Below are 20394 nucleotides of genomic sequence, written 5' to 3'. Positions count from 1 at the left end.
AGTGCAGGCGGCATGGAACCCTCAAACCTCCTGCCCAGGAGTGTCTTGGATAAACAGAGGTTGAAAAGGCCTCACCTGAAAGATGAAGGGAACACACCAAACCAGAGCAATATTCCAGGAAAATTCCCAAAATGTGATGCACTCCGGCAAATGTCATGTCTGAAAGACAAGAGTGCAGGATGAGCACTTGTGAAAGACTCTAAAGATGGCAATTCTCCTGTGCAGCCACAGCTGTCAGGAAGAAAATCCAGGAAAACTGGGTGATGTAAGAGCAGACACATAGAGAGACCTGATACATGTGTGCTGAGCAAGAATGGGATGGTCCGTGGGTAAGAGATGACAGAGCACAGAGTGTGTAAGTAGTCGACCCCACTTTTCCTTCTGGGCTGAGTATCAAGGAGAATCGGTGTTTGCAATCCGACAAGGACACAGATGGTCACACCCGGTTTGGACCTCAGCTCTGCTACTCACTACGACCTACGACAAGCCACTTGCTGTACTGATTTGAATCTCAGTTCCCTCATCATTACATTGGGGCCAGTCACAGAATCCACGTGATAGGATTTGTGGAGACTTTATGAGAAAATGTGCTTTACCAGTGTCTGCCCGTAGAAGGAGGCCACTCAAGGCAGCATGAGTTGTTGCCAAACCAGAATGACGGACCCAGTAGTCCAAGGACTGAAAGCCCAGAGTAGGTCAGGGCTCAAGAGAATCTGAACTTCTGAGACATGTTCCCATCTTTGGGCTGATCAAGTTTCTTCCCAGGATCCTGAAATTGAGGTGAAGTCACAAGGGGCCTGTATCAGTCAGCTCCAGCTGCTGTAACAAAATACCATAGACGGTGGGGCTTGAACAAGAGACACATGTTCTGTCACAGCTCTGCGGGCTGCAAGTACAAGACCAAGGTGTCAGCAGGGCTGGTTTCTCCTGACGCCTCTCTTTGGTAGTGATGCCATCTTCTCAGTGTCTACACGTGGTCATCCCTCCGTGTATATCTGTGTCCTGATCTCTTCTTAGAAGGACACCAGTCACGTTGGACTGGAGCCCACCCCAGTGACCTCATTTACCTCTTTAAAGAGTCTATCTCCACATACTGTCACATTCTGCAGGACTGGGAGTTAGCACTTCAGCTCAGGGATGTGGGGGAAGGCGGTTCAGCCCATAGCAGTCTCCCTGGGTGACCTGAGAGATCTCAGTGAGTGGCCATGCTGTCAGACCAGCCACGGCAGCTGTCCCAGTTTTAAGAAGGACAGATTCTGGGAACTTCGTATCAGTGAGGTTGACCCTGATCCTCAGAAAAATTATGAGTTGTGTTATTAGACGTTGGCTTTGAGAGCACTTTGAAGGAAAAAAAATTCTCATCCCCTGGAGTCAACAGACATTCACAGGAATTGTGCCAAATCGCCCTCATTACCTTCTTTTCAAATTAAATGCTCAAGTTAATCACTGTTTGTTGAGCGTCCACTCCATGCCAAGCATTGGGCTCCAATGCAGTCCCAGCTTCAAAAAGTTCACATTTCCGTAAGGAAGTCAGGAAGCCAAGCAAACAAATTAACTTACAACGTGAGAACTACAGCAAAAGAAGGAAATGCATGTTGCTGAGTTTACAGCGAGCAGAATAACTAATTTTATTTGAGGGACTAGGAAGGGGTGGCTGGCCAAGGGTGGCTGCCCAAAGATGATTTGAGCTGGAATCTGAAGAAGTAACTTTTTTCCCAGAAGAGGGCTTGGAATTCCTCAGGCATATAAGGGGGTTGTTCAGGAAGGGACCCAGTGGGCAAGGGGGGAAGCACTAAAAACGTTCAGATGCGACAATACACGTTCAGAAAACCGTAAGGTGCTTGTTTTCCTTCCTCAGATAGACTGTAGAAGTGGGTGACGTGGGCGACGTCAAAGGGCACCAGGACAAAGAGGGAGTCAGAGGTCAGAGACAAAGAGTCTTTGTCTTGCCACAGAGCTGGAATTTTCTCTACTAGTAATGGGAAGTGGAAGCGGTGTTTCAAAACAGAGACAGCAGTTCGTACGTGTGACGGAGCACAACTTCCGCTCTTGCAGGAAGTGGTGAGTGTTCGGCTCACGCAGGAAGGGAGGGGGGCTCCGCAGAGACGCCAGCTCCTGGGGACCCAGCGCCCCACACCTTCAGCCTGAGCCTCCGGCCTCTGTTTCCCTCTATTGTCAGCTCCGCCCACTTTATTACCTGCTTCTTTTGCCCGAGGGTGGAGGAATGGCCGTGCACATTCCCTGGGCTTGTATCCTGTGAGCCCTGCCCTTTAACAAAAAGATATTTTTGTGTCTCCATCCAGACATAAAAGTCATTAGGGAAATGCTCTCACCATCCCCACCTCTGCGTGGCCAGAGTCAGGCTAACTGACCATCCCACTGGAACCAAGACCAGAAACGGACGTGGGCAGGAATGAGCAGCTGCAAGGAGGAGTTGGGGACTGTTGGCAGTCGATGGCTGATACTCACTGAGCATTTATAAGTCCACAGCAGCTGTCCAGGCAAGAGATGATGAAGACAGACGTACAAACTATTCTGTATAAAATAAGCCACGAGGGTATGCTGCACAACACAGGGAATACAACCAATATTTGATCATAACTATAAACTATAAAAATTATGAATCACTATATTGCACATCTGTAATTTATACAGTATTGTATCTCAACTGTACTTCAATTAAGAAGAAGAGAGATGATGGAGACATGAACAAAGGCAGTGGTGATGAGAAAGACCTTCAGAGCTGAGAGATATTTAAGAACCAGAAGTAACAGTACTTGGGGGCTGACTGAGCAACCTGTGTAAAAGAGAGAAGGAGACTGAGGTAACGCTCTAACTTGGACCACTTTGTGAATGGAGACGTCATTATGAGGGACACTGGGGATAAATGTGGGAGCAGGTTTCATTAGAAGGTAAACTGTGCATGTTGGGGGCAGCTTGAATTTAATGGACATCTTCTAATCTCCAGGTGGAGATTCAGCATGTATACAGGTTATAAGCCTGGACCAAAGCTGGAGATCTGAGAGCTATTAGGCTGGTGGAAACAATTCCACGCACAGAAGGAGACAAGGTAGCTGAAGGTGGAGGCCGGGGGGTGCAGAGTGAGAAGCATTGTGGGGACTCCTATTTCCTCTCATGTGATCAGTACAAGAGATGTAATTAGGCATATATTTGACCACAGTCCTAGGAATCAGCTAGATTTACATCTAGGAAGACGTGACAGGAAAGTCTGCAAAACACATTACTTATAAAGTGAGAAGACACCAGCAAGGCAGCTCTCCATCCCGAATTCAGGAGTGTTTACTTGAGGGACCTGAAGCCCATAGTCCCCTCTCCTGACTTCCAGATCCTAACTTAACACTCTTTATCAAAATCACACTATTTTCAGGGTGGTGGGGTGGGAGAGAGGGTGTGGCTCAGTGGTAGATCGCATGCTTAGCATGTACGCAGTCCTGGCTTCAGTCCCCAGTGCCTCCATTAAAAAATAAATAAACTAATTACCTTCCCCCAAAAAACAAACAAACAAAATCACATCATCTCCCTTTTTTGAGAGCCGTAACTAAAGGATTCTTGCTTATCTTCCAAGGGACTTCAGTGCCCTTGGACCAGAACACCTGTTCTGGACAGAGAAAGAGTCTAGAGACGAGTCTAAATAGTCTGAGAGCTTGAGATCAACACTCCAGCCACTCATTTTTAAATAAGCGTTGTTGCTTTCCAAGGTTGGAACCAAAGCTTGGATACAGAGGGTTGTTTATTTGAAAATTCCATTGGCGTTGCCTGTCCTGTTCGTGTCTATGGCCGCACTTTTCAGAGATGTCTCGCTTTAAGCAGAATAAAAGTGGAACTCATTCAGCTGGTCTCCACGCAATCCGGAACCCAGCACCACACAGCCCCACTGCCGGTCAGCTCTGTCGCAGCCTACCCTGTTTGTGGGTAACAGTAAAGGGTGCATTCCCCCATCCTAATGTCCCTGGAAGTCTCAACTCATAACAAAATCAGCTCAGAGTCCAAAATGTCACCTAAATCTCATCAGATCAAGAGTCCAAAATTTCATCCTCTAAATAAGGTGTGGGTGAGACTTTTGGCATAATCCATTCAGTGACAAAATTTCCCCCATCTGTAAATCCAGGAAACTAGAAAACAACTTATCTGCTCTCAAAATACCATGGTGATACAAATGTAAGGTCCCAGTAGACCTTGGTTTATGACCTGAATCCTCCATTTTCAAAGACAGCCATCATTTCACTCTGGCCTTCAGTCCATTGTCATGTCTTTTTCTCTCTGATTCTGACTCTCTTCCAGTTTTAAATATCCTCGTGATTATGTTGGGTCCACTTGTGTAGTCTAGGATAAACTTCCTATCTTAAGGTCAACTGATTAGCAACCTTAATTCCATCTGCAACCTCAATTCACCTTTGCCATATAAAGTGATATTCTTAGTTTCCAGGGATTAAGACATGGACATCTTTGGAAGGCCATTACTCTGCCAGCCACAACTTCAAAGGGGTTGAGTTTGAGGCTGCTGCCTTGAGTTCTGAACAACAGGTTGGACCAAAGGGAGCATCACATCCCCTCCAAAATCAACAATTTTTACCTAAATTACTGATATTTTAAAATAAAATTGAGGTAACACATATGTTTACTATAAGCAATTACTTGGTTAGAATTCCCTCTTCTAGCCCTTGGGAATCAGAGACTTAAGAAGAATGAGAACTGTTTGGTGTACTGGGGGAAAATGTCTTTGAGCCTACACACACTGATATTTCTGTTTAAACAATGCGTGACTGTTTGTGGTTATGTAATTCTAGCCATACACTTAATCACTCTTTGATAATGACCTGGCTATGGCTTCAGGCTATGATGGTACTACAGGTCAACGTGGGCTCATTACCAACCCCAGAAATTTTAGAGGAAAATAAACTTCAAGAAATTTAGGCAGGACACAACATTGTAAAATGACTTTAGCTCAATAAAAAAATGTTAAGAAAAAAAGAAAGAAGGAAATTCAGACAGAATTACAGTTAGAAATTCAAATACAAATATTCAGATTTGAAAACATCAGTACATTTATGACCATTACCAAAATTTCACAGTTTTCAAATAATTGCCCTCTTATTTAACCACAGGAAGCCAAGTGCAACCTGACAGTCACAGAGCCCATGCCCCAGTGATGATGACAACCACACCAAAGCAATTCCTATTTGTTGACCACGTGGCAGGCCCTGAGCTAAGCTGCTTGCTCGCAAGCTTTGATTTAGGGGAGATCGAGCTGTCCCTGGATGACAGTATCAAGTAAGAGATGAAAGGGTCCGTAAGGGAAAGAAACTAACACACTGAGTGGTTTGCACTTTATATGTTATCTTGTTTAATTCTTTCAACAGCACTGTGAAATAATATTGTTTTGTTGGTGAGTAAATAGACTCAGTGAAGGAAAGCAACTTTCCCAAGTCCCCACAGCTAGCTGGTGGCAAAGTTTGGTGACAAACCTAAGTAGACTAACCTCCAAGTGCACCATCTTTTCTCTACACCCCAGTGTCTTCCATGAAGTGCAAGATGAGTTCCAAGAAGGGAGATGTCACCGCCTGGGACAGCTGGAGAGTGATCTACAGAAAGAAGGCATAGAATGAGGAAGAAGGGGGGCTGGAGGAAGGACATTCATGCTAGACTGACGGAAGCGTGAGGACCCAGCACAGATGAAGGGAGCTTGCAATGTGTTGGGCAGAACAAGGAGTCTGTAGCTGGAACACAGACATTGGAAGAAAGTAAGGGAGGGGCAGATTGGACTCAGGGATTGGGTTCCAATCCAGAAGGCCTGAATGGAAGGCTGTGGAATGTAGCCATTTTCAGTACGCAACAGGAACCAACGGGAACCCATCAAAAATGCATGAGCAAGGAACCGACCAAATCAGAGCCACACTTGGCGAAGATTCGCCTAACCACAATGTGTAGGATGAAGAGGGGAAAACGGGTTCCTGAGACGAATGAGAAGGTGGTTGCCCTGGTCCACATGCAAAGTAATGAGGGTCTAAGTTACAGGGACGGTAACAGGAATAGAAAAGAGGGCAGATGCCACAGCTGATGTGAGAGGCTGCAGAGTTAGGCTTGACAGCATGTGGCAGCTGATGGAATGTGGAACACGTGGGGAGGAAAAAGCTAAAAACATCTGACTCAGAGGTTTCCAGCCCAGGAAACCAGGTAGAAGCAGGGTCCCAGAAGGCAGGAATGGAGATGCCCGAAAGGAAATTGGAAATGAGGCCCTGGATAATGGGGCAAATCAGAACAATAGATACCTCTAACAAAGTGTAAAAGTTAAAAAGGGGAGAGGAGACCCTGGCATGGGAAGGGAGAAGGATCTGGGCAAATCTCTGACAGAGCTTGCCTGTAGAGGACTGGAGATCTAGAAGAGCCCCTGAAGGGCACGGAAGAAGCGGCTGCAGGGACAGGAAAGAGCGGCCTGGATGCGAGAGATCTTCCAGAGGATGGAACTGACACAGTGCTGACTGCTGCCGGGAAGTCAAGGGAGACGCATCTGTTAAGAGAACTGGTTGATTCCGCGCTAAGAGGGTGCCGAGCGTGCTCCCACAGGTCAAGCCAGGGACCCCTTACACTATAAGGTACAGCTCCCTACACATGGAAAACCAGGGTCAGGACCCTCAGCAGGTCACACAGCTAATGCACAATGGACATGTGTGTGGGCTCAAGCTGGTCTGACTCCCAGGATTTCTGTCATGCCATCCTGCTTCTCCAAGTCTATTCTCGCCCTTCAGAAAGCTGCAGAGCCTCGGAGTCCTACGGAAGAGCATGACTTGCTGCTGCATTAGAGGAGCAGCACGGAGCAGGTGACAGGGTCCAGTCCAGCACACACAGCGCCTGGAACGTGGGCTTGTGTTGAATGCATGGTAGTTCCCATCCCTTTAGTCTTTCTGCTACAACAAGGCAGGGGACGTACGCAGCGGGAAAGTGGCCCTCTGCCAGTAACACATGCCCGGGAAAGGGGCGCTGGCCACTCACACAGCCGCGTCTGTGCCATCCTGCAGCATCCAGCACCAGCAAACACTGAGGTGAGCTGAGAACGTGTCGCTCAGAGGAAGGAGTGAGAAGGGTATAGCTGAGCTGAGCTGGCTCTCCTCACTTCCTGCAGTGGCGCTGACGTCACAGCCTGCAGGATAAATGTCCTTATGGAGGTTCTCCACCTCCACCCCTGCCAAAGCCCACCAGGAGGTGAGCTGGGCAGCTTGTCTCCCCCCTTTCCTGTTCTTCCTTCCGTATCCCTCTCCCCTCCTGAGTCTACCTTTACTTTCTCCATCATTTTCCCTCACGTCGAAAAGAAGAGCTGTCTATAAAAAAATTAAAAACTCACCACTTTCCAAACGTAGAAATCTTACACTAGCGTAACTTCTGATCACAATGTCAAATACTCTGTATTAACACCATCAGAGAGTCTAGTCAACTGGAAATCTTAAAAGCTGTTTGCTAAATAGCTCCTGTGGTGGAAAGGAAATTGCCATGGGAACACGTGCTATCAATACCTATAGGATGTAGAAAATCAGTAATTCAAAGGGCAATCATGGCTTTATTGGAAAACTATAGAGGCTGAAAATAAATGAGGTAAGAATTCAATGCAATAAGTCAAAACAACTTAAGTAACCTAAACATTAAGTTAACCTAAAGGAAAGAATTAATGGAGGTAATTAGAAAAAAATTAAAACCCCCTTAGAGAGTTAACAGATTGATAGTAAAATCAAGAGCTAATTCTTCAAGAGGACCAGTAAAATAGACTAACCTCGAGCAAGTCTGACTTACATGCATAGCAATAAGGATGATAAAGGGAGAATAGTTTCTGGCCAGGTGGAGAATTGTGTTGTAGTTCTACCACATGTGGAAGGAAGGAAGGAAGGAAGGAATAAAAGAAAGAAAAAGGCTGGATAAAATATAACAAAATTTGTTCTTTGTTTTAAATACACAGAAGTCACGAGGCGAAATGACCAGGTGCCAGAAATGAGAGGGGACTGTAGGCAGAGTAGCAAACATGAGAAGAACCTTAAGCCCAGGGGTTGAACTAGATTCAAGCTGAGCCAAGAGGTGTCACCCTAGGACCACGTGGAATGAAGAGCGAGACCTGAGCTCCCTGCAGAGAGGTGGGACTCTCAGGCCTCGCTCTGCTTGGGAGAACAGGATTAGAGACGCTCTGCCCGCTTCTCCAGAGGAGCAAGGAAGCTGACACGAGCCCAGCGCTCTGGCTGCTCCTGTAAGAAGGGAAAACTCATGCCTGCACTTTATATGGTTGTGGGATCCAAATTCATACCATCTTTGTGGTACAGATACATACAAGAAAAAAAAAATAGAAGGGAGGGTCAGCTATGTGCATGTTAATTTTAATTAAAATTAAATAGCATTTTAAAGTCCAGCTCATTAGTAGCAGTATCCACATTTCAAGTGCTCAAACAGCCACTTGTGGCTGGCGGTTTACACCCTGGACAGGGCGGCTGTGGAACATCTCCACGACCGCAGAAATTCCTACTGGGCAGCCCTGGTCTGAAGGTCTTAATCAATGTCTTCAGACGGGGGTGAGAGGGCATGAAATGTGTAACTATTAGAATAAAAGAAATAAAAAGTATAGTTATTTCCATATAATATCTACCTCGAAAATCTAACTATATCAACTTTAAAACTGTGAGAAACCAATACCAGAGTCCAGGGAGGGGGCAGGATACAACAGAAACATACGAAAATGAATAATAACAGAGAATCACTAATTGTAAAGTGTGACTAAATGAAGCAGCTGAGCAAAGCAGCGACCACATGTACAAAATATCCAAGGATAAGCTGAAGGCAAATACACCAGACTGATGCAGGAAACTACGAACGTCTCCTGAGGGACCTGGAAGAAGTTCTGAATAACTGACGACATACACATTCCCTAAAGAGAAGACGTCATAACCACAGTTATAAGAGGAGATACCCTTGGCTGAGGAATTAGCACATACCAGCACTTCCTAAAATTCAGACCATTTAATCCTCGCTATTCTGTGAGTGAGGTCCAGTAACAGTCTCCAACCTGCAGATGGGAAAGCTAAGGACCACGTGGTAAGCGGAAGAGCAGGATTTTGAGCGAGGCTGCAACTCACATCAGTGGGAAAGAATGAGTTCGTCACTAAGCGGCACCGGGGTAAGTGGCTAATCACGCAGGTGAGAGGAGTTCAATCCCTACCTCGCACCGCGGGCTGAGGTTCTGCACGGACTGAAGATCCACATAGTCTCATAAATTATGCAAGTCCTAGAAAAAAATGTGAAAGTACTTTTTCTAAAACAATCTTAGTGTGTAGGAGGTCTTTTGCAGCAAGACCCAACTCAGGAGCCATAAAGAAAGTGACAAAACTGGGTATTTAAAAGCGCAAGCCCTACATGGCAAGAGACTCGTGACCAAAGTTGGAAGGTGGGTGCAGGCAGGGGAGCAGAGTGACTCGTGTGAGTTTGGGGATCAGGCATTAACTGTAGGATTTAGACGGTGGTTGGGGAGAGGCTGGAGGAGCAAAGGGACAGGAGAGAAGGAGGAGGGTTTAAAGGATGAACAACCAGCCACTCTGGACAGCTGGGCACATCCAGCTCCCCAGTGATGCTCAAAAGGACCATTCGTGGCAGGCTGTGGTCAGCCAGGTGAGCGGTGGGCACCAGAGAGCAGGACGCAGGGGAGAACAAGGACTGCTGGAGCCTGCTGGAACCCCTGCTTCTGTCTGCCCCGGGTCTACAGAAACTCTTTAGAGACAGTGACAACTGAGGCTTTATTTCTTCTCCCAAATCTCATGTAAACTCCACTTTTGGCTAATTCTAACAGGGATCGTCCAAGGACAGATTTGGGGACACAGAGCTCCAGCTTAAACAAGTTGACAAATGGCCGGCTGGAGGAAAATGTTTGCACATCTTTACTAAAAAAGCAAAAAAATACATGATGAAAGCAATAATGAGGTGGTATTTTTTCACCCATTTAAAAATTAGGACATTTGTGTTGGTGATGCTATAAAGAAATTATCACCTTCACATACTATTGGTGGGAGTGTAAATGAATGCAAACATTTTAGAGGGGATAAAAATGTCTCTGCTCCAAAATTTTAAATACGTACATTCTCTGCTAGAGCAATGCCATCTCGAAGCTAGAGAAACAGCAGCCCAAGTGAGCAAAGATGTGGTGCACGAGGTTTTCCAGTGCAATTTTGTAACAGTTAAAAGCAATACTAGTAACGGAAATAACCTATATTAGTACCATGAACCAAAATGCAATTGTTTTGAAAATGATGTGTATGTAACGATGTTGAGAGATGATTACAATATATTATTAAACTAACAAAAGAAAATTGTCAAAGTAGATAAGCAGGTAATTAGGTAAGTGGTTAGGAGAAGAAGGAGGAAGAGGAAGAGAGAGAAATGGTAAAAGTGGCTGTGGAAGTAGGGAAGTGACGGCCCACGAGGAAGCTTGGAGATAAGAGAATACGTGGTTTAGGATTTGGTGGGAAACTCACATTTTACTTAAATGTGAAATTGTTTTCATTCATTTGAACAACACAATTTGAAGAATTATGTATTTAATTTATGTATCTAAATTTATTTTTAAATTAGGTATCTACCTTAAAAATAACTTTTATCTTATATATAAGGGTAAAAGAAGGAAGGAAAATGAAAGCGAAGAAGCAGGGGAGGAAGGAGATACTTTCTCTGAAGCTCAGATGCAAATGGATGGCTTTCACATAATGACCTACCTCCAAGGAAATTTTTTGTAGAATAAGTTTGGGGTAAGATAACACAAGTTGACATTTATGTAAATAAGACAGCCACGCCTCTAAGGAAGAAAAAACCACCTAAACGTAGAATTCCAGCATGAAGTCGACACGCGCTGCCCATAGCGCATCTGCTTCTCCCGGGCCTCAGCGTCTTTCTTCCAAAGTCATGAGAGTTCAGGGCTCAGAAACGCAACAGAGGCCCAGCCCCACGTCCCAGGGCTGGGTTTCCTGCATGAAATTTCCCTTCATGCCTTTTGCTCTTTTCCTGCTGGATTTGGAGCCACGGTGTTTTCTGCTGCACAACTTTTGAGTCAATGCTTATCCTTTGTGACTGATCCCAGGGAGCTTTACGTCATTACTTTCTTCTTTAATGATTTATTCACCTTAATTTAATCTCTGAGAAAACAGTCCACCAAGCAATGCATAGTCAGCTCTGTGATTATAGTAAACCAGCAGGCTATGTATAAGCTGGACTTTATCACTCTTTTGCTGACCACAGTAGTAATGATGATGATGATGATGATGATGATGATGATGACAATGGTGGGGGGGACGAAGATGATGACGCTGATGATGAAGATGATGATGATGATGATGAAGAAGATGCTGATTATGATGATGATGAAGACGATAATGATGATGATGATGATAATAACATTGATGACAATGATGATGACAATGATGATGATGATGATGAAGATGAAGATGATGAAGAGCATCTATCATATGCTATTCCTGAGCCAGTCAGCATCCCTAAACTCTATGTATATTAATTCCTTTAACCTCACAGCTACCCCATGAGGTCAAAATCATTACCTTCCCAGTTCCAGATGAGGAGCCCGCTGCACACTGCTGAACCACAGTGAGACATGGTGGGGGTCTTGGAGCAGCAGCAGCCTGGTTCCAGGATCTGCAGCCTGCCTCCTTACAAGCGGGGAGCTCTCTTAGCACTAATTAACTCAACAGCCCAGCTTGTCTTCCTCCTGTTTCATCCTTCCTTTTGTGGCCCAGACCACAAGCTAAGACACCCTGTATGTTAAAGAGCAAATGGCGCAGTGCTCGCCACAAACAGGCATCCTGTGTGCCACCTGGACTCCGTGCACCTGCGGGCTCCACTCCAGGTCCCTGCTGGTCTGCAGTTAGCAGGAAACAGCAAGTGTCCCGCACAAGCCAGCTAGAAGGGGTTTTGTGTCCTTTTACTCCTTCACTCTTCAGGCTGCCCTTCCGAGATGAGTAGAAATTTCGCCACTTTCAACTGAGCGTGAGAAAACAGAAGAAATCTGTCCAAGGTCAGAGAGAATTATTTCCACAAGTCAACCAAACAGAATTGTGGGGTGTCTTTAAACAATGCCCTAAAAAGGCTTAAATATGTCTTTGAATTTCCTAAAAGTGAATTTCAGCATTCCTGACCGAGGGGCTCCAGCTCCCCCCGCCTCCCGCAGGCCTCGGGGCCACCTGAAGGTGAAAAAGTCAGCCGTTCCCTGGGGCCCAAGACAGTGTCTCCTCTGATGACCAGAGCCCCTTCCCAGTGCTCCTGCCTGCAAATCCCCAGTGTCACCCTGAGCAGAGGCTGCCGCACACTTTGATGTAAAACAAGGTGACACTTCCCATGAGGGACAGGAAACTGCACCCAGCTATGACTTGAGCCACTTTGTCAGGGCTACTGAGCTGTCGCAGGCCCCGACTCTCCCCCCACAGCAGCGGCCCTGGAAGGCACGGTCCTGCTGCAACCTTCAGGCACCCAATGAATGCCGTGGCATGGGTGGCACCACGCCCATACACTCAATAATACCATTACCCATTTTTAAAAAAATTTGATTCAGATAGACTTGACTTATAAAAACACTGCACCTGCTTGATATATACGTTAATGCTTGGAGGTAAGTGTATTCCCACAAGCCCAGCACCATCCTCGATGCCGTCAAGATATCCGTCATCTCCAAAAGCTTCCTCCTGCCTGCTCAACACTTCACATAAGCTCTACCGTCTTGGCAGACGTTTAAGTGCGCACTGCGGAATCGGTACCTAGGGGCGCCGAGCTGGGACTCACTCACCCTGTATAACCAAACCTTTGTCCTTGAACTCATACTCCCCCGTAGAAAGCACCATTCTACTCTGAGCCTTAAAAAAGAAGGAAGTCCTGCTGTACGTGACAAAATGGATGAACCTGGAGAACATTATGCAGAGTGAAGTAAGACAGACGCAGAAGGACAAATACTACAGGATGGCACTTATATGAAGACTCTGAAGCTACCTGTTTTTGCCTGAGCTGAGTATGGCCATGTGCAGTATCCCACTAAACTCTCAAAAATCCCCTTTCGTTCCTTCATTTAATAGATACTTGCTAAATGCCTGTGATGTGTTAAGCACCAAGGACAGAGCAGAGGACAGAGCATGAGTGACAGATTAAAGCTGACAGATTGGAGGGGGTGCAACATGTGAAGAGACCTTGGTAAACTGCATGCAAGGGTCAGGGATGATTTTGGTCCTGATGGATGGATGATAAGAGTTGGCTTGGTCGACAAAGGAGGGGGCCAGGGGAGGGGGAGGGGCTGGGTTGGCTAGACAAGGGGAGATGTAAGGACAAAGGCTTAGCTCAGCAGTTAGAGAGACAAGGGGAGGGGGAGAAGCAGAATGAGAAGGGTGGGCACTGCCCCTGGGCTGTCCACCCCCATAGGGCTGAGTTCTAGAAGCAAGCGGTAGCCCTGGAGAGGAAGGTGTCCCATAGCATGAACGCGGGCATGGGGAGCCTTTGAAGGGTTCAAGCAAACTGACACGTGAACACATTTGCATTTTTGCTAGACGGTTCTGGCTGCAGTGAGAAGCGCATTGGAAGGTTTCTGTCTGGAACCACAGTCGGGAGCTGTCACGATGCTTCAGGTCCAAGATGGCAGAGAAGAGTAGTTGCTGGGGAAACGGAGAGAACCACATGCATGCAAGAGATACCTCCAGAAACAACACGAGGTGACAAATTGGATGTGGGAAGAGGGGGCAAGAGAGACAGCAGTCCAGGACAACACCCAGGCTTCTGGTCCCGGCAACTTGACAGACGTTACGGCCGAAGGTGGCAGATGTCAAGGTGGAAGTCCTAGGCGGTGAAGCTGGTGTGGGGGCAGGGGATTTATTCTCAGTTTGAACACACCTGAGTTGTGAGACATCCGTGGAACAACCAAACGGAGTCGTCTTGTGGGCAAAGGTGGCTCATTTGAGCAGGAACTCAGGAAAAAGACCTAGGAAGCAAATGCAGTTTGGGGGTTAGCGGGATGGGTGATTACTGAAATGATAGATGGGCCTGAGTTTGTTCAAATGGAAAAGCGGTCCCTGGACAGTCCTGGAGGGAGCACTGACATTCGGCGTCTGAGTGAAGGAAGATGAAGCCGCGAACACTTGGAGCAGGAGCAGCAGAGATGGAGACAGGAGACCAAGTGGGTGAGCGGGGGCCGAGGGTTGGGGAGGAGCGTGTTTTAAGGACAGCGGGGCCCACAGTAGACAGGCTGCAGGGAAGGCAGGTGAAGAAGGACCAGCGGGGATTCGCTGGATTTAGCAGCTGTTTCAGGGTAGGGTGGACACCCAGGGACAGAGGACCAGGATCGGGAGGGAGGGAGAAACGGAAACCACGGGTGTGACCAACCTTTCGCCACGTTGGGCTGTGGAGAGCAGGGGGTGGTTCTGGGAATAACAAACTCTAAGAGTGAAAACCAAAGTGGAGTGAGAAGGAGGTGCCCGTGGAGGAAGAGGTGAGAAGCCAGGGCATTGAGTCAGGATGGCAGGGCTCAGAGCGCAGAGGGAAAGCAGGGGTCCAGCGCCAAGGCCTCCACGAGGAGGGGCACGGCAGGAGGAGAACAGAGCAGGACCCAGAGAAGCCACGAGGAGTGGTGCCACGAGAGCCATATGCCTCCCGACAATCAGGTGTGACTGGGACTCAGTGAGGGGCAGCGACCGTGGGCCGCACTCTGGACCCCTGCGGGCCAGGAGCGCGGGAGGAGAAAAGAACTTCCCTGTGCGGGAAACCCGCCCTCAGGTAGAAGCAGGTCTCGGCTAAAGCCAAGAGGAGGAAGACTCACGGGAGAGTTTTAACGGTGAGTAGTTCGCTGGTGCGTGTACCCAGAAACGGGGTTCCCGAGGGCCAGGTGGGCAGGTGCGTGATGGGGAGGGCACCAGGCAGAGAAGGCCAGAGCAGAGCACTCTGAGGAGCCTTCTGGACTTCCTTTGCGAAGGGCACAGAGTGGGGTGAAGACAGGGATTTCCATGTTCTCCACGGAGAAATCTCTGCAGCTGGAGAAGACACAGTCACTCCCAGTCATCGAAGCAAGTGCCATGGCACAGATTTTCTTTGAGGGTGAGTGTTATCACAAGATCATGGGAGAATCTTGCCTCTTGCCTGCATCTGTTTCCTAGGGCTGCTGCGATCGGGCAGCCTCAAGAGAACAGAACTGAAGACCAAGAGCTCAAGAGCAAGGTGTTGGCAGGGTTGGCACCCTCCGGGGCTCCGGGGGAGAATGCTTTCCATGCCTCCTTCTCCTGGCTTCGGGTGGCTTCAGCAGTCCTGGGCTTCCCTGCAGACCCAGATGACAGGCAAGCTCTCTGGTGAAGTAGGTGAGGGCCGCACGGGCATTGTAACTGCTGGGAGAGCATCAGGTGGGGTGGTTCCCCGTGAACTTGTGACTCAGGGCAGCCGACTGAAAGGAGCCCCGGCCAAGCTGGGAGGAGGTGCCAGGTGGGAGTCACTCCTTGCCCCGACACCCCGCGGTTTAAAAGGCATCTTCTGGAGATGTTAATTTCACACTTCTGTGCAGGTTTCATTGCTGCTTCTGCTTCGAGATGTGCCCTGCTCTGGAGCCCTCATTCTCTGTGGATCCCATTCCCTCATCAGTGAAATGGGAAGGGACTGTCCCCTAGCCTCGCTCCTCCTGCCCAGGATGCTGGTGTCTGCAGAATCATTGCTGGAGTTGCCAGAGGGAGCCTGGAACGTTCGCTGCTGTCAGCCTCGTCCAAGAGGTGGCGGAGGACCGGCATTTAGGAAAGAGCCTGGTGCACCATGTTCGGAGCAGATGCTCATTCAGCTCGTGATGTTCCAGAAACAGCTACTAGGCCTGTGGGTGTGACCTAGTGGCCTCCTTGGAGAGAGAAGGGGAAAGGGGCTCCTGGCGCGGGACAGAGCTCTCTGGTTTGACCATCACTCAGCTCAAACCTAAGTCTCTAGTCACCAGTCAGGGTGATGGGGTTCCCCGGGCTCTCCCTCCAGCATCTCACTAGTCACACAGCTTCATTCCCTCCCCCCAGTTCATCCTGCGTGAGGATGCCTGATTAATTCTCCAGACTCTTTTAGATCAAGTCATTCCTCCCCTGGGAAACCTTCAGCATCCAGGCCTGGTCACATCGTATCACAACTCCACAACGCGGCAACAGTCTAATGTGTCAGCTTTACCTTCCACAACCTGTGCACAAGCATCCTTCCCTGCAGCCAGCTAGCTAACTCGGGGCTGCTGAGTGCAGTTGTGCGGGTTCCGCACTGCACATCTCGGGCTGCAGTTCGCAGATGGTAAACTGTACAAAGCGTGCCCTGCTGAGTGTTCACTAGTCACCCCTCCCACCACCACCACCACCACCAAGCAGGATTTATGCCTTCTTTTTAATCGAAGTATAGTCAGTTTATAATGTTGTGTCAATTTCTGGTGCACAGTATAGTGATTCAGTTACACACACATATATATTCCTTTTCATATTCTCTTTCATTGCAGGCTATTATAAGAAATTGAATATAGTTCCCTGTGCTGTACAGTAGGTCCTTGTTGTTTATCTACTTAATATATAGCAGTTAGTACCTGCAAATCTCGAACTCCCAATTTACCCCCATCCCCCTTTCCCCTCTGGTAACCATAAGTGATTTATGCCTTTCTTGTTCTATACTTTAGTTGTTGAATTTTTAAAAATTGGTTTGTGGTTCCATGGACTTTTTTTAATTTACAGAAAACTCTATATAGTGTAGCAAATGCTCCCACAGTCTAGCATCCTCCTCAATTATCAAGAGTTAAACATTACTTACCATATTTGCTTTGGTGTTTAACAAGATGAATAAAATATTACAGACACAGATGAAGTCCATCTCTCCCTTGGCCTTGACTCCATTCTTCTCCCTCCCTCCCCAAGAGCAACCACTCTCGTGAATTTGGTGTGCATTTGTCCATTTGACCATTTAATACCTCCCAAATATAGTATCTGCACACAACATTGAAGCTGTCCCGGGCTGGCTGCACACAGCAGAGAGATCCCCAGCCAGTTTGAGCAGGAAATAAATGTATAAGGATATATGGTTGTTCTCACTGGTTTAGGGAAGGAAGCCTGGAGGATCAGCCCCTCAGATCACGCCCCAGGCTGCTGTGGTGGGCAAAGCCCAGCTCCACTACGGGAACCCTCACTCGGGCCCTGCCACCTGCCGCGCCCCCTGAGAACGCTGCTCCGGAACCTAGACCCCCGTGCCCCCACCCCACAGCAAGGAGGGTGATGCTGGCGGAGTTCTTGTGTCACCAGGTTCTGTTGCAGCGTCTGCTGCGGGCAGACCTGATGAGCTGATTGACGAAAAGCAAAGAACCAGCTCCAAGTCTGACCAGATGCGTCGGAAGAATGGGCTGTGGTTTGAGGACTTCGTTTTATAAATTCTATTGAACACAAAGAAAAATAGGTAAGAAGAATGTGTGCAACCCGCAACGGGCAAATCACGGGAGCCCAGTTGCCAATTCCAAGTGCATCTGTCTCCTCTCCAGTCAGAGGGAGTTGGGGTTCGTGAAAGGCCTGAATCCCCAGCCCACGTCCTCACTGCTGCTTGAGACCATGTGCGAGCAGAGCTGTCGTATTCCAGGATTCCAGCTCGCAGTTGTCTTAACTCCCTCTCCGAGCATAGACTTCCGACAAAACAAACATCCCCACAGAATGAATACGAAATAATCTCTCATATCAGATGTGACAGTCATCAGTGGCCTAATAAAACTTGATCTTCGAAATGGTTTCAGTCAGTCAGACCCTTAAGACTGGCCCCCCCCTACAGCTTGCTCATGCGCAAATATGTGTCTTGTGTACGTGAGGAGGGACACAAGTATAGGGAGCAGCCGTCTCTTTATATGCATTCTGGGAAGTGTCAGAGACCCAGAGAAGTCTTCCGGGGGGAGGCACGTTGAGATATGCTCAGGACTCCGCCAAATGAGGGCACTGAGACACACTCCCTTGGAGATACAATCTGTCAAAACTGCCATTGATGTTTCAAAATGACCTTTGGATGCTTATTCAATGCGGGGGGTACCCCGTGCTCGCTCCACTAATGGGATGGAGCCTGCACTTCCCCCCAACAATCAACCACGCAGGAGGCACAAGCACTGCCTGTCTCGGCCGCAGCGCATTCCCCGTCCAATGCCTCGCTCCCCTGTTCTGCGCGTATCTGGGCTGGGAGAACCTTCAAGGCCACGGCTGCTTCCCAGCTAAGGAGGAGCTCTGTGCTCAGCCCGCATTAGGATATGAGAAAGTCATTTGTAAAAATAGCGCTGGCAGAGTCGCCAAGAAAGACATGGCACTTGTTCCAGGAAAACGAGCTTCTCCTGAGCGCCTCCGAATTGTCCCAGCCAAGTGTGCGCTTTTGGGAATAAATACTTGCTACTCCTTCTCTTCTTTTAGCTGAAACCAGCAGCTACAGCCTCGGGACTCACGTCTTTCCTGTTCTATTTGGACTGTGATAAAATACAGATAACAAATACATACAACGTCATAACCATTTTCACGTGTCCAGGTTGGTGGCATTAAGTCCATCCGCATTGTTGTAAAACCGTCACCCCATCCAATCCCAGAACCCTTCCATCTTCCCAAACTGAAACTCTGTCCCCATTAAACACACTCCCTGTTCCCCTGTCCCCTGCAACCACCGCAATTTCTGTCTCTTTGAATTTGACTCCTCTGGCTGCCTCATGTGAGTGCAATCAGGCAGTATTTAGCCTTTGTGCCTGACTTATCTCACTCAGCCTATGTCCTCAAGGTTCATCCATGTTGTAGCCTGTGTCAGAATTTCCTTCCTTTCTAAGGCTGAATACTATTCCATTGCAGGTAGAGACCGCATTTTGTTTATTCGTTCATCTGTTGATGCTTATTCTTCGTGTCAATGAGTAAGTCCAATGGGAACAGAAAATAAAATGAGTTCCTTGGATCACACACACACACACACACATGCAAAAAATGAAAGGGCTCATTTTGCTTTGTTTGGGACCAGCCTTGAGCACACACGGAAGAGCAAATCCCCTACCCTGACCCACAAGTATCTCTTCCATCTGCCTGTGGTTGATGCCTAAGGCATCACTGTAGATAATTATCTTTTTGTTCCCTGATACCCCTGGGACCAAGAAACACATTAAAGTTTTGTCGTCCTCTAACAGGCTAGAGGAGAACAGCTTGTGGGCTCCAGCGCTCCCTGTGACAGCTGTCTGAGAAGTGGTAACCGATCATAGATGAGATTTGATGGGAAGAGATGGGAGGGAAGATGAGGCAGTTTGAATCCTGGAGCTCGTCTTAGGAGAAAAAGAACCTTAATGGAGATTTCTGTCAAAGGAGTGGAAGGGCCAAGATTATCTCCCAGACTGTGGTTCCCACAGAGAGGCAGAGAACGAAGGTGGCAAGAAAGAAGGAAGGATGGTAAATGCCTGTCCCCGGGGAGTCAGCAATGGGGGGGGGGCAGCATCCTCAAGGGCACCCCTCACTCCTTCCCACAGATCCCTGTTTGAGCAGCACCTGCCACTGAGCCACATGCATTTTCACCCGGAAGATCTAAGAATCCCTGAGGAAATGCAGCAACCCAGGTTAAGTGTTTTAAATGCATTCAAATAAAATATAAATGTATATAAAGGATTCAATTGTCAACTCATGCATGTACTTCTGTATCTATACAATGGGGAGGGCCAGTCAATTATGAATGCTCGGAATTTTAGGGATGCATTTTGGCATTTCAGGCTGAGGTCCTGATCCTGGGACACTTTCCTCCACGTCATCACGTGGAGGGTCCCCTCCTGATCTCACGTTCCATGTTACCCCTCAGACGGTGCTTCCTCAGCCAGCCCACCATCCTGTTATTCACCACAGCACTGATGATTACCTAGTTTCTTGCATGTTAGTCTATTTATCCAATTCCCTTTCTAGAACACGAGCCCCACGAGCACAAGACCCTAGCCCCTCTTTATGGCTGTATCCCCTCAGCACATCCCCCAGGACCGTGCCTGGAACATTGGACACAGTCTAGCCACTTCCCAGAAGGGCCAAGAGTGAGATGCAGAAGGGTGATTTCCCCCACGACATAGCCCGGCAATGTTTTCTACAGCAAGTGGAGCGTGGAGGGGACACGTGGGTCAGCATCACTTTCTCACAGCAAAGAACTCACGCTTCAATATGCATTGTGCTCTGTGACCAACCACCGAATCCCTTGCAGCAAACTCTGTGCTGAGCTCTCTCAGTAGAGGGCGCTGGAGGGACCGGGAGAGGGAAGCGGCTTCCTGCTGGGTCCAGCGTAGAGGGTGCAGTTGTGAGGACACTCTGGGGGACGACCCCAGGCAGGGGCCCAGCACTGATCCCCCTGAGATCTCGCAGCCTC

The sequence above is a fragment of the Camelus ferus genome, chromosome 1, assembly GCF_009834535.1.
Source record: "Camelus ferus isolate YT-003-E chromosome 1, BCGSAC_Cfer_1.0, whole genome shotgun sequence".
Taxonomy (NCBI): domain Eukaryota; kingdom Metazoa; phylum Chordata; class Mammalia; order Artiodactyla; family Camelidae; genus Camelus; species Camelus ferus.
The sequence above is the reverse complement of the archived record's forward strand: the minus strand, read 5'-3'. Positions refer to the sequence as shown.